Below are 12,572 nucleotides of genomic sequence, written 5' to 3'. Positions count from 1 at the left end.
TCACTGGAGTGCAGCACTAAAAAAAATCCAAATTTCAGTTTTTGGTTTATTTCCCAGAATAGAATTCATTATGTCCATAGCTTTATGAGTCCCTTTAGGAAGATAAAGGCAGATCTCATCCTACCCACCACAAAGGAAAACAATCATTGAAGCTATCTTGTGGCTTGCATCTCTTATATCTAACTTCCTCCTTTTGTCCGAATTTCTAAGTGTTCCATGGGGTGAAAAGAAAGGAGAGAATGACAGTGCAGCTCAAGAAACTTTATGTCACTAGCCAACTCAGTGTAAGAGGGTCCAATGCTTGGAAATTGATCTTCCAAATATGTTGAGCTTTTCATATACAACAAAAATGGAAAGAATGTGGTATTTATTGACATGTCTCATGAATTAAATTTAAAACTGTGCTGTCACAGGCTCTTGAAATAATTTATAACTCAGCCAACAATTAAGAGTCCAATGATATGGATTTATAATAAGATAATGTCATCTCTTCTGTTGCCCACTCAGGTTCTGCAGACCCTCAAAAGTGATCTTGCAAAAAGAAGGGAATAAGTCCAAAAAGGCAGGATCAAGGCTGGGCATGATTTCACAGCAGGACAAGTCACAATGTTTTAGGGGGTGAGCACAACTGGGCTTGATCTGAGTTGGATCTGGCAGATGAGGTTTGCCAGAAGGAATTTCTGGAGTAGACCAAGGCAAACTTAGCTTGATGGGACAAGACTCTAGCCAAGTGTTGGGGTAGAGCATAGGGGTGGGTACAAGGCACAGATTCCAGTCCCCTAGAGAAGAGAATGAAAAGAGCTAGGCAGGGCGCTTGGCAGGGTTCTAGTACTAGTAGGACAAAATATTTTAAGAAACAAAACAAAGCAAAAGCCAATTTATAAGCAGTGTATACCACGAGGCTGAAGGGGAAAGTCTGCATTAGCTTGAGAATGCCTGGAGGCCACCCTAGGCACCAGACAGTGCCACAGCTGGGAAAGGGGCATTTAATAGGTTTATGAGGTTTGTTCATGGATGGGTGAGCAAGGAGGTTCCCTCGTTCCACAACTCCAAGGGGCATGTGAAGGGCACTCCTTGGCACTACCCAGGGGACAGGACTCAAAGGGAATGCAATGTGAATGGTGTCCACTGGAGTTGTCCCATGCAATAGCCCGGAGTGGGAGATATTTCATCTGCACATTTAAGTCTTTAGAAACTTTAGCCTGGTGCAGATAGAGCAGAGGGTACTGACTGCAAATTTCTATTTATTTGTGCACATTTAAGACTGATTTAGAAATAATTCTAAAATATCTTGCTCCAAGTTGAGCATAGCATATTGCTGAATGTGACAAGCCAGGGAAGCAGTTCAGTTGAAGCAAAATTTACTTCTCAGAGGTAAGGATCAGAGATTCTTGGATACCAAAGTGCTTTGATTCTGATCCTGAGATTTATTTGTACAGGTTTCTCACATGAGCCTGGAAATTTTTACACAAGGAAGATCAATAACCCGCTAAGCAGGGAAGCCAAGCAGGCCTGAAAAATTTGAACCCACAGCGTTTCCTTGCCAGAGACTGCAATGTCTGGCTAACGGGGCACATTTATTTCCCTCCGTTGCTGCATCTTCAGGGCATGCCTGTCCCTAACTCCTCACAAAGATAAACTACTTTTTTATTCTTGTGTCCAAATTTTATTCTGGTGTCCAAACTCACCTTCCACTCAGACCAGAATGATAAACTACAGTCTAAAGAGTTGTAAAGGCTTGCCCAGAGAATAATTCTCACTCAGATTTTCTTCAGGCATCTTGTTTGGCCCAGTGTCTGAGGCTATGATTGATTAAGGTCAGTCACGATGGCACAAAGCTTGAGCTGTGATCACTCACTGTTCCTTCATCTAGGAAAATAAATCAAGAGGAACAGCACCAAGTGGTGGGGAAGTGAGATATCCCAGAGCTATTTCTGTGGCAGGCTGTGAGGACAAGTCAGAGTCTCCCACAGAGCTTGAGTCTCTCAACTTTATTTTCATGATCAGGTTAGCTAATTTTCAAAATTGCACTGTGACACTCACAAGGGGGAAGCTCGTGTTACTTGGCTCAGCTAAATATGCTGACAGTGAAAGGGTTAGAAAGGCGCTTCCCCTCTTTTTTCCTTAGTGAATTGAAAGGCACTTTGAAAATATATTTAGTGGCTTTGAACATTTCTGGGCCCAGTGCTGGTAGCATTTACAGAAGCCACATGGTGACATAGAAGCCTCACTCTCAAAAGCAAGCTGAAATGAGTGACAATAATGATCTAAATATTCTCCCCTAAGTTGGGTGACAAGGCAGGCTGAGATGACACTGGATTCCAGTTACCAGAAACCTAAAACACCCTGTTGAGGCCCTCCTCTCCCTGCGTACCCCTTCCAATCCATCACCAAGCTCTATCGAGGTTACCTCCTATATATCTCTTGAATCCATCTATTATTTTCATGTCCACCACTAATACCTGGCCTTCAGCTCTCGCTGGGACACACACACACACATTCACCCACCACCCCCAACCCATGGTATCCTTCCTTCCATTCCTTTGCTGTCACAGCCCATTCCCCACATGGTAGCCAGAAAGATCTTTTTACAACATCGATCAAGTTATGCCACTCTCCTGAATCAAATCTCTTTATTGGCCTCCTTTTGCACTGCAAATAAAATCCAAACTCCTTACCATGGCTTTCAAGGTCCTAAATCATCTGACTTCTGCATCTCTCTGCATTTTCATTTCCTACAACTTCCCCATCGTTCATGGTGCTCCAAACACACTGACCTTCATTCTGTTCCTCCTTCTTTGCACTTTTCTCTCTTTCTAGAATGTGCTTAGTTCTGATCTTGGCTCCTTTGTACCATTCAGGTAATCAGACTAAACAGTCACTCCATAGAGAGTTCTTCCTAACCACTAGTAGATTTTCACACCTTGCCAAATCTGTTACACTTTGTAGACTACTTAATCATTTACCCATTTATTGCTAACCTCCAACAGACTATAGGATCCATGAGAACAAGTATGTCACTCTTGTGCCTAGTAGTAACTGGTGTGTAGTAGGCACGCAATATTTATTAAATGGAATGAAGTGAATGAAGGAAGGAAGGAGATTCTGGCTCTAACCCCCAACTTCAAGTTGCTGAGTCATTGATCTAGCTATTGAGCTAACCTGCTGCCCGATATTACATTATCTCGCTTTCCTCTGGTTAAAGGCACTGCAAGAGACAGTTTGATATTTCACTTACCTCTTATCTACTCTGCTTTGACTGGGTTCTGCTTATTGCAGTAGGCTGAGCCTGTGTCTGGGTCCCTGACAATGAGTACCAATGATCCTCATCCAGGTTCACTAGCTAACAGTGGAAAAAGATGGTGCGATAGATTAAAGACTGTTAAGAATTCATTGACCCTCCTCCTCGGTATATGTTCAGGAGTACGTGTCCACTGCCCTTGAATCTGGGTGTGTTCTGTGACTGCTTTGGCTGATTGATAGAATACTTTGAGAGTGACACTGTGCTGGTATGTGGGTCCAGGCCTTAAGAGACTGGTAGCTTCTACTTCCTGCCTCTGTGAACACATTCTCTTAGAGTGCTGAGCCGCTATGTAACAAGTTCAACTACCCTGTGGAGAAACCATGTAGAGAAGCCCTGAAACTACAGGAAAAGGAGAGCTGAGCCCAGACATCAGTCAACACAAATAAGGCACCAGACATGTGATTGACTCCTTCTTGGACCCTCCAAATCTAAACAGCCACCAGCCGAATACAACTGAGTGACCCTAACCAATGCCCCTTGGGGCAGAAGAGTTGCATAACTGAGCCCTGCCCAAATTCCTAACCCTCCGATTTTGAGCTTAATGAAATGACTATTGTTTTAAGGCATTACGTTTTGGGCAGTTTGTTAAGTGACAATAGATGACAGGACAAGCAGGTAGATCTATTTTTGTCTTTCAAAGAAGGCACGACCCTCTACTCCTTAGAAAAAGATGGCTGTAATCACTCAGCGATATGATATACAAATAAACCATAATCAGTACTTGGGAGTGAGGGTGATGAATGGTGGCTTCTCAGGTTCAGAAGCAGATTTCCGCCTATTTTCTAGGACAGCCCATCTAAAACACAGTAATATCAAGAATATCTCATCAGAACAACCCATAAATGAAAAATACTATCATAATATCCAGTTTAACTCCAATCCAATTTTCCTCCAGGCCTATCTGATGCATTTACCCAGATAGTGTGTGATGTAGTAATTATAGGTGCACTTTATCAGATGCTGACACAGGATCTGATCATAATTTCTAGGTTTATTTGAGGATGTACAGCATTCTCAGAAATGAATCCCAAAGAACCTTCCAGCATCCTCTAACAACCCATCTACAAACCCCACTAACAGCAGATAAGAGAAAATATCCAGCAATTTTTTCCTGCAGAGTCCAGACTTTCTTGAGATTGTCTTAATCTGACAGGCACTAGAATATAGTTTCTGTCTATTTTACTTTTATTTTTTTTTTTTGGACTGTCTCTTGGAGCAGGTCTTTATTCAAAGTGAGCTGTCCAAAATGATTTGACCTTTGCAGAATAAACAACGTTTATGCAGCAGGCTTCTTTTCTTCTGTGGTGGGTTTCTTTTCTGCAGGCTTCTCAGCTGCTGGTTTCTTGGTAACTGCAGCCTTTTTTCCCACCAAAGGCTTCTTTTGCTTCTTAACACCAACAGCCTTCTTTCCTTTCTTCCCCAGCACAGGCTTCTTGCCTGGTACCCCCTTCTCATCTGATTTGGCTTCTAGTGCTGCTGCTGCTGCCTTATCCACCCGGAGTTTCTGATTCTTGGCCTGGAGAAGAATGGTGTTCCGGCACATGGTCTTTGCATATGGGTTTAGCTTCAACGTGATTCTCAGGTTTTGCAGTGGATTCTTCTTCAGGACTCTGCGATGAATCTTCTTGCGTGGTGCTCGGAGGGCTCTTTGGATCTCTGGGCTTTTCAAGATTCTACTAAGGTCTGTATTGAGCATCTTGTGCATGGGGAGGTTGTAGTTACTCTTGAGGGAGGCAGTTTTACGCCAAGTGCCATACAGATCACCTAACTTGCGGAAAGCACTTTCAGTCCAAATGCAAAAACGTCCCACGTGCCCACCAGGAGCAAGTTTCAAAATGTTCAGTTTCAGAGATGAAAGAGGAGAAATTACAACAGACACCTCAGAGATACAAAAGATTATAAGAGAATACTATGAAAAGCTATATGCCAACCAATTTGACAATCTGGAAGAAATGGATAAATTCTTAGAATCATACAACCTTCCAAAACTGGATCAAGAAGAAGTAGAGAATTTGAATAGACCGATCACCAGTAAGGAGATCGAAACAGTAATCACAAACCTCCCCAAAAATAAAAGTCCAGGACCAGACGGCTTCCCTGGGGAATTCTACCAAACATTCACAGAAGACTTAATACCTATCCTTCTCAAACTCTTCCAAAAAATTGAGGAGGGGGGGAAGCTCCCTAACTCATTCTACAAAGCCGACATTACCCTGATACCAAAACCAGAAAAGGACAACACAAAAAAAGAAAATTACAGGCCAATATCACTGATAAACATCGATGCAAAAATCCTCAACAAAATACTAGCAAATCACATACAACAATACGTTAAAAAGATTATGCACCATGATCAAGTGGGATTTATTCCAGGTATGCAGGGATGGTTTAACATTCGCAAATCAATCAACGTAATATACCACATTAATAAAATGAAGAATAAAAATCACATGATCATCTTAATAGATGCAGAGAAAGCATTTGACAAGATACAGCATCCATTTATGATACAAACTCTGAATAAAATGGGTATAGAAGGAAAGTACCTCAACATAATAAAGACCATATATGAGAAACCCACAACTAATATCATCATCTTCAATGGTGAAAAACTGAAAGCTATCTCTCTAAGAACAGGAACCAGACAAGGATGCCCACTGTCACCACTCCTATTTAACATAGTACTGGAAGTCATAGCCAGAGCAATCAGGCAAGAGAAAGAAATAAAAGGGATCCAAATTGGAAAGAAAGAAGTGAAACTGTCACTATTTGCAGATGACATGATTTTATATATAGAAAACCCAAAAGAATCCACCAGAAAACTTTTAGAAGTAATAAACGAATATGGTAAAGTTGCAGGATACAAAATCAACGTACAAAAATCAGTTGCATTTCTTTACACTAACAACGGAGTAGCAGAAAGAGAAATTAAGAATACCATCCCATTTACAATTGCAACAAAATGAATAAAATACCTAGGAATAAACTTAACCAAAGAGGTGAAAGAACTGTACACCGAAAACTATAAAACATTGCTGAAAGAAATTGAAGAAGACACAAAGAAATGGAAAGATATTCGGTGCTCTTGGATTGGAAGAATTAACATAGTTAAGATGTGCATACTTCCTAAAGCCATCTATAGATTCAATGCAATTAAAGTTCCAACAACATTTTTCACAGAAATAGAACAAAGAATCCTAAAATTTATATGGAACAACAAAAGACCCCGAATAGCTAAAGGAATCCTGAGAAAAAAGAACAAAGCTGGAGGTATCACACTCCCTGATTTCAAAATATACTACAAAGCTATAGTAACCAAAACAGCATGGTACTGGCACAAAAACAGATACACATATCAATGGAATAGAATCGAAAGCCCAGAAATAAACCCACACGTCTATGGACAGCTAATCTTCGACAAAGGAGCCAAGAACATACAATGGAGAAAAGAAAGTCTCTTCAACAAATGGTGTTGGGAAAACCGGATAGCCATATGCAAAAAAATGAAAGTAGACCCTTACCTGACACCATACACAAAAATTAACTCAAAATGGGTTAAAGACTTGAATTTAAGACCTGAAACTATGAAACTTCTAGAAGAAAACATAGGCAGTATGCTCTTCGACATCAGTCTTAGCAACATATTTTCAAGCACCATGTCTGACCGGGCAAGAGAAACAATAGAAAAAATAAACAAATGGGACTACATCAAACTAAAAAGCTTCTGCACAACAAAGGAAACCATCAACAAAACGAAAAGACAACCTAACAATTGGGAGAAGATATTTGCAAACCATACATCTGATAAGGGCTTAGTCTCCAAAATATATAAAGAACTCATGCATCTCAACAACAAAAAAACTAACAACCCAATTAAAAAATGGGCAAAAGACCTGAACAGACATTTCTCCAAAGAAGATATACAGATGGCCAACAGGCACATGAAAAGATGTTCAAAATCGTTAACTATCAGGGAAATGCAAATTAAAACTACAATGAGATATCACCTCACGCCCGTCAGAATGGCTATAATGAACAAGACAGGAAACAACAATTGTTGGAGAGGATGTGGAGAGAAGTGAACTCTCATACACTGCTGGTGGGAGTGCAAACTGGTGCAGCCACTATGGAAAACAGTATGGAGATTCCTCAAAAAATCAAGGATAGAACTACCATATGATCCAGCTATTCCATGGATGGGGATTTATCCAAAGAACTTGAAAACACCATTGCATAAAGATACATGCACCCCTGTGTTCATTGCAGCGTTATTCACAATAGCCAAGACTTGGAAGCAACCTAAGTGCCCATCAAGTGACGCATGGATAAAGAAGATGTGGTATATATACACAATGGAATACTACTCAGCTACAAGAAACAATGAAATCCAGCCATTTGTGACAACAGGGATGGACATTGAGGGTATTATGCAAAGTGAAATAAGTCAGAGGGAGAAGGTCAAATACCGTATGATTTCCTTCATTAAGTAGTAGATAATAACAACAATAAACAAACACGTAGAGACAGAGATTGGATTGGTGGTTACCAGAGGGGATGGGGGGAGAGAGGAGGGCGAAAGGGATAATTTGGCACATGTGTGTGGTGATGGGTTGTAATTAGTATTTGGGTGGTGAACATGATGTAATCTATGCAGAAATAGAAGCATAATGATGTACACCTGAAATTTATACAATGTTATAAACCAATATTACTGCAATAAACAAAAAAAATAAAAAAATAAAATAAATAAAATAAAATGTTCAGTTTGCTTACATTAAGCAGAGTAATTCCAGGGATGTTTCTGAAGGCCTTGATGATACCATTGCCCTCATTATAGATGATGCAGGGTCCCCTGCGCTGGATACGACGGTGGTTTCTCATTTTGCCCTTGCCAGCTCTCATTCACTGAGAGGCATAGACCTTTTTGATAGCATTCCACACCTTAAGTTTCTTAAGAAGCAAAACAGCCTCCTTAGTCTTCTTGTAGCTTTCAATTTTATCTTCAGCCACCAAAGGAAGTTCAGGAACTTCCTCAAGACGATGACCTTTAGACATGACCAACACTGGTAAGGCTGAGGCAGCCAGGGCAGAGCAGATGGCATATTGCTTCTGTGTTGTGTTCACTCTGCGGTGCCAACGGCGCCAGGTTTTGGTTGGTGCAAACATGCGGCCCCCACGGCACATATTTCCAAAAGCACCCTGGCCAGAATGGTGAGTCCTACCGCCTCAAACTCTGGGAATCTGAGCCACCGCTCTGCCAGTACCCCAGGACTCAGCTCTGGTTTGATGACCTGCTAATTCACTGACGGCATAGGGCTGTCTGTTGTTTTTGCACAAGTTGGTGTGAACAAAGTTCACGATATCTGGTCGAATGGGAGCCTTGAACACAGCAGGCAAAGTGACATTTTTGCCAGATGACTCCCCCTTTCTGGAGTACACTGATATCAGTGGATGAGTACACACCATGGCAGGGAGAGGAGAAGGCCACGCTCCTCTCAACCCAGCGGCTCCCACAGGAAAAGCTGTCTATTTTAATTATTGCTATATCTCTAGCACCTAGAACGGGGCCTGGGACATAGCAGGAACTTAATAAATATTATTAATAAAACAAATTATTGCATTAGAAAAAAATTAAAGAGGCAATTCTGAGCGGAGGTGGTCACTTTCTTAAGGTATGAGGCCACCAGCATCTCCTCAGGGCCTCAGGCATGCCCAAGTGCTGTTCAGAAGATTATAACACTAAAATATTTCATTTTAAAAGTTTTAAAGTATATTTTATAATATTTAAGAAATAAAAAAGGGGAATGAAGAATAACAACTAAAACCGTTACCGAACCAAAAGTGGGTTCTCCTCCTGGCGAGTTAAAATCAGACTCTCAACCAGAAGTAGTTGTCACACACAGCAGAACTTATTTGCTGCAAATAGGAGGCCATGCGGAATCATTTCCAAAGTCATGGCTGTCCCCGAACAAAGGGAAGCAGGGGCCTTTTATTTTGGATGGAGAATGAATATTGAAAAGAGAAAGGTAGAAAACGTGCTTCCACGTACGCTGCAGGTTATGGTGATAAGGCCTAACCTCATGCCAGAGAAGGTCTTAGCATTAAAAAGGAGACAAAGGTCATAGGCCTTGCTCTTGTGATGGGGCTAGGTCTGGTTCAGGGTGGTTGGTGATTGCATCTCTTAAACACCTTAAATGCTCCCTAACCCACCTTTGAGTTCCTCGCCCGGTGACAAAACTCATGTACTACTGCCCTACTTAAGAAACAATATATTGGGGCCGGCCTGGTGGCACAAGTGGTTAAGCGCGTGCGCTCCGCTGTGGCGGCCTGGGGTTCGCCGGCCCGGTCCCGGGCGGGCACCGACGCACTGCTTGTTGAGCCATGCTGTGGCGGCGTCCCATATAAAGTGGAGGAGAATGAGCATGGATGTTAGCCCAGGGCCAGTCTTCCTCAGCAAAAAAAGAGGAGGATTGGCAGATGTTATCTCAGGACCGATCTTCCTAGTGAAAAACAAAAAACAGAAAACAATATATCGCCAACAATGTTCAGTTTACCTCCTGTGGCCCTTCCCAGGCGGCTACCCCATTCTCTCCTGCAACATAACCACTATACTTAATTTGGCGTTTATCAGTCTCAAATATTTCTTTATAATTGTATTATATGAATATGTATCTTAAAGCACTGAAAGTATTGTATTGCATGTTTTAAATTCTATATGTTATCTTACTATATGAATTTTTCTTCAATTTCCCTTAGTCTGTATTTAAGTGTACACCCTTCTAGAAGTTCTACACATACATGTGGCACACATATACACAGACATGCTATACATGCTTTGTAACCTCATTTTTTTCTTTATGGTTTCTCATCCTAATATATTTCACAAATATAAAAAGTAATATAACAAACTCAGTTGGACACACATCAAGAAGTAAAACATTGCAAATATACTAGAAGCCCTACATGTGCTCTTCCTCCACTGCATTCGCCTCCTTCCCTCTCCTTCCTTTCCTCCTCCCATAGCCAGAATTTGCTGTTTATATCCCCCCAAAACATCTATTATCAGTTTATATTTTTAGAAACTTTATATAACATTCTCTTTTAGAAAGAAAAAGAGAAATACTGACTTTCTGAGGGTCTGGGCTTTATGCAGGGGTGTCAGTTCCCCCAGCTGGTGAGGGCACTATGCCTAGTCTCAGGTCCCCTTCATAGCCATTAAACCTCCAGTCTTTAGAGTCCTCATAACTTGAGATGCCCCAGGGCAGGCTGTGGGCATCACCACAGCTCAGGTTTTATTTCTCTCTTCATTTTTGACACTTGAGGATTTCCATTGTTTTATCGTGAGCTCATCCATACATTTTAAAAGATGTTTATTTTACTTTATGCAGCATTTCTAGTTGTTTGTAGCAGGAGAGTTTTTCAGAATATCTAATCTGCCAAATTTCTGGAAGTAAAAATCTTGAAAGTATTTTCTAAATGTTCTAAATTGTAGAATAATTTAAATATATTGTAGTCAGCACAAGCATACAGGCATTTCCCATAAGAATCTCACAATTTAAATAGCTGACAGATATTTATAAAATACCTGCTGGATATTTTTTAGAGGTTTGTCAATTTCACCTAAACAACTCACTTTGTTTCAATGTTAATGAGTTTATATGATCATTTTTGTTTGTGTAAATGTATTTTTTATAGTTATTTTGAAAATTTTTTTTTTTAAGGACTGTGTCATCGGTTTGTTTAGGCTTTAGTCAAAGCCGGTTCATCTTTTTTTTTTTTTTGTGAGGAAGATCAGCCCTGAGCTAACATCCATTCTAATCCTCCTCTTTTTGCTGAGGAAGACTGACTCTGAGCTAACATCTATTGCCAATCCTCCTCCTTTTTTTCCCCAAAGCCCCAATAGATAGTTCTAGGTCATAGTTGCACATCCTTCTAGTTGCTGTATGTGGGACGCGGCCTCAGCATGGCCGGAGAAGCGGTGTGTCGGTGCGCGCCTGGGATCTGAACCCAGGCCGCCAGCAGCGGAGTGCTCGCACTTAACCACTAAGCCACCAGGGCCGGCCCTGATAGATTTTAAGTAGAGAATAACAACACATGCCTAACAGGTTAAAAAAAACAAACAGACTTTTCCTTCATTAGGATAAAAACAGAGGGAAATCGTACAAAGGCAATTAGTAGAGTGGTAAAAAAAGAAGGGGACAATCTCCAAAGTGGTTAGGCCAGGTTTAGTGAGAGAGAACATTTTGGAATTGGCTTGACTAGCACAGATATGAGGAGAAGCCCATTTTCTGGTAAAAGGGGGTTTTAGAGATGACAGCACAATCGAGCATAACTCTTAGTTATGGCCAAGGGAAAAAGGAACTCTGTGTAAACCTGGGAAGTCTTGCTCTAGAACTACACATAGCACATCAAGTAGACTACTATTCATCTGACGTTCAAGTTTTGTGGTATGATTGTTTTTTATTGGTTGTATGAGGGGGTTTTTATTTTGCTTTGATACTCTTTCTATATTTGAAAATTCTTCCTGATTTACTAAGCATCCTAGCTATGTTCCGTTTTTCCCTCTCCCATTATTTAGCCTTGTCTGCCCTGCTCTGACCCCTGCAGGCTGATGCACTGTCACAATGGTCTCTTTTGGACCCTTGACTTTCAGTTGAGTTCAACCAATGACATGCACTGGGATGGGACTGAGGGTAAAAAGAGATTGGGTCAGGTTGCTTATTTCCCCAGCATCCTCCCTGACACGAAGTCATGGATTATCTGTCTCCCTCTATCCAAAGCCACAGTTCCCGTCATGTATTATTTCCATATAGTTACCTTATCCTGGTTATGGTAATTCTTCCCCCTCTTCCCACTTCAGGCATTGAGTGGTCCTAGTACCTCATTACTACTAGCCCCATAGGCTATCACCACTGCTCATATCTTTATTAAACTCTCCTCAAGTTATCCAACTTGATTCTACTATCTAATTTTTGCTAGAACTTTGATGGATATAGATGGAAAATTTTGGTGTGAGATGAGTCTAAAGAGATAGGTAGAGGAACAACCATGCTAATATGACCAGATATGTTTTTTAAAAAGATTTCTCTGGCTGTAATAAAAACAACAATTGTAAGTAAGCCAGAATGAATGTGGGTAGATCAATTAGGAAACTTTATCAATTGTCCAAGAGAGACTAATAGTATTTGCCATGGATTAGATGAGGAGAAAATGAAGATTACTCCCAGGTTTCCAGCTTCCATAACCAGATGATATAGTGGCTATAACA

General features: G+C 40.9%; 1 pseudogene; it reads right to left on the bottom strand.

Annotated features, from left to right (window-relative positions):
- Positions 1–4,579: 4,579 nt before the first annotated feature.
- LOC131403957 (large ribosomal subunit protein uL4-like) lies at positions 4,580–8,806 on the bottom strand (annotated as a pseudogene).
- Positions 8,807–12,572: the final 3,766 nt, after the last annotated feature.

This window comes from Diceros bicornis, chromosome 1 (genome assembly GCF_020826845.1).
Source record: "Diceros bicornis minor isolate mBicDic1 chromosome 1, mDicBic1.mat.cur, whole genome shotgun sequence".
Classification (NCBI taxonomy): Eukaryota; Metazoa; Chordata; class Mammalia; order Perissodactyla; family Rhinocerotidae; genus Diceros; species Diceros bicornis.
The sequence above is the reverse complement of the archived record's forward strand: the minus strand, read 5'-3'. Positions and strand labels throughout refer to the sequence as shown.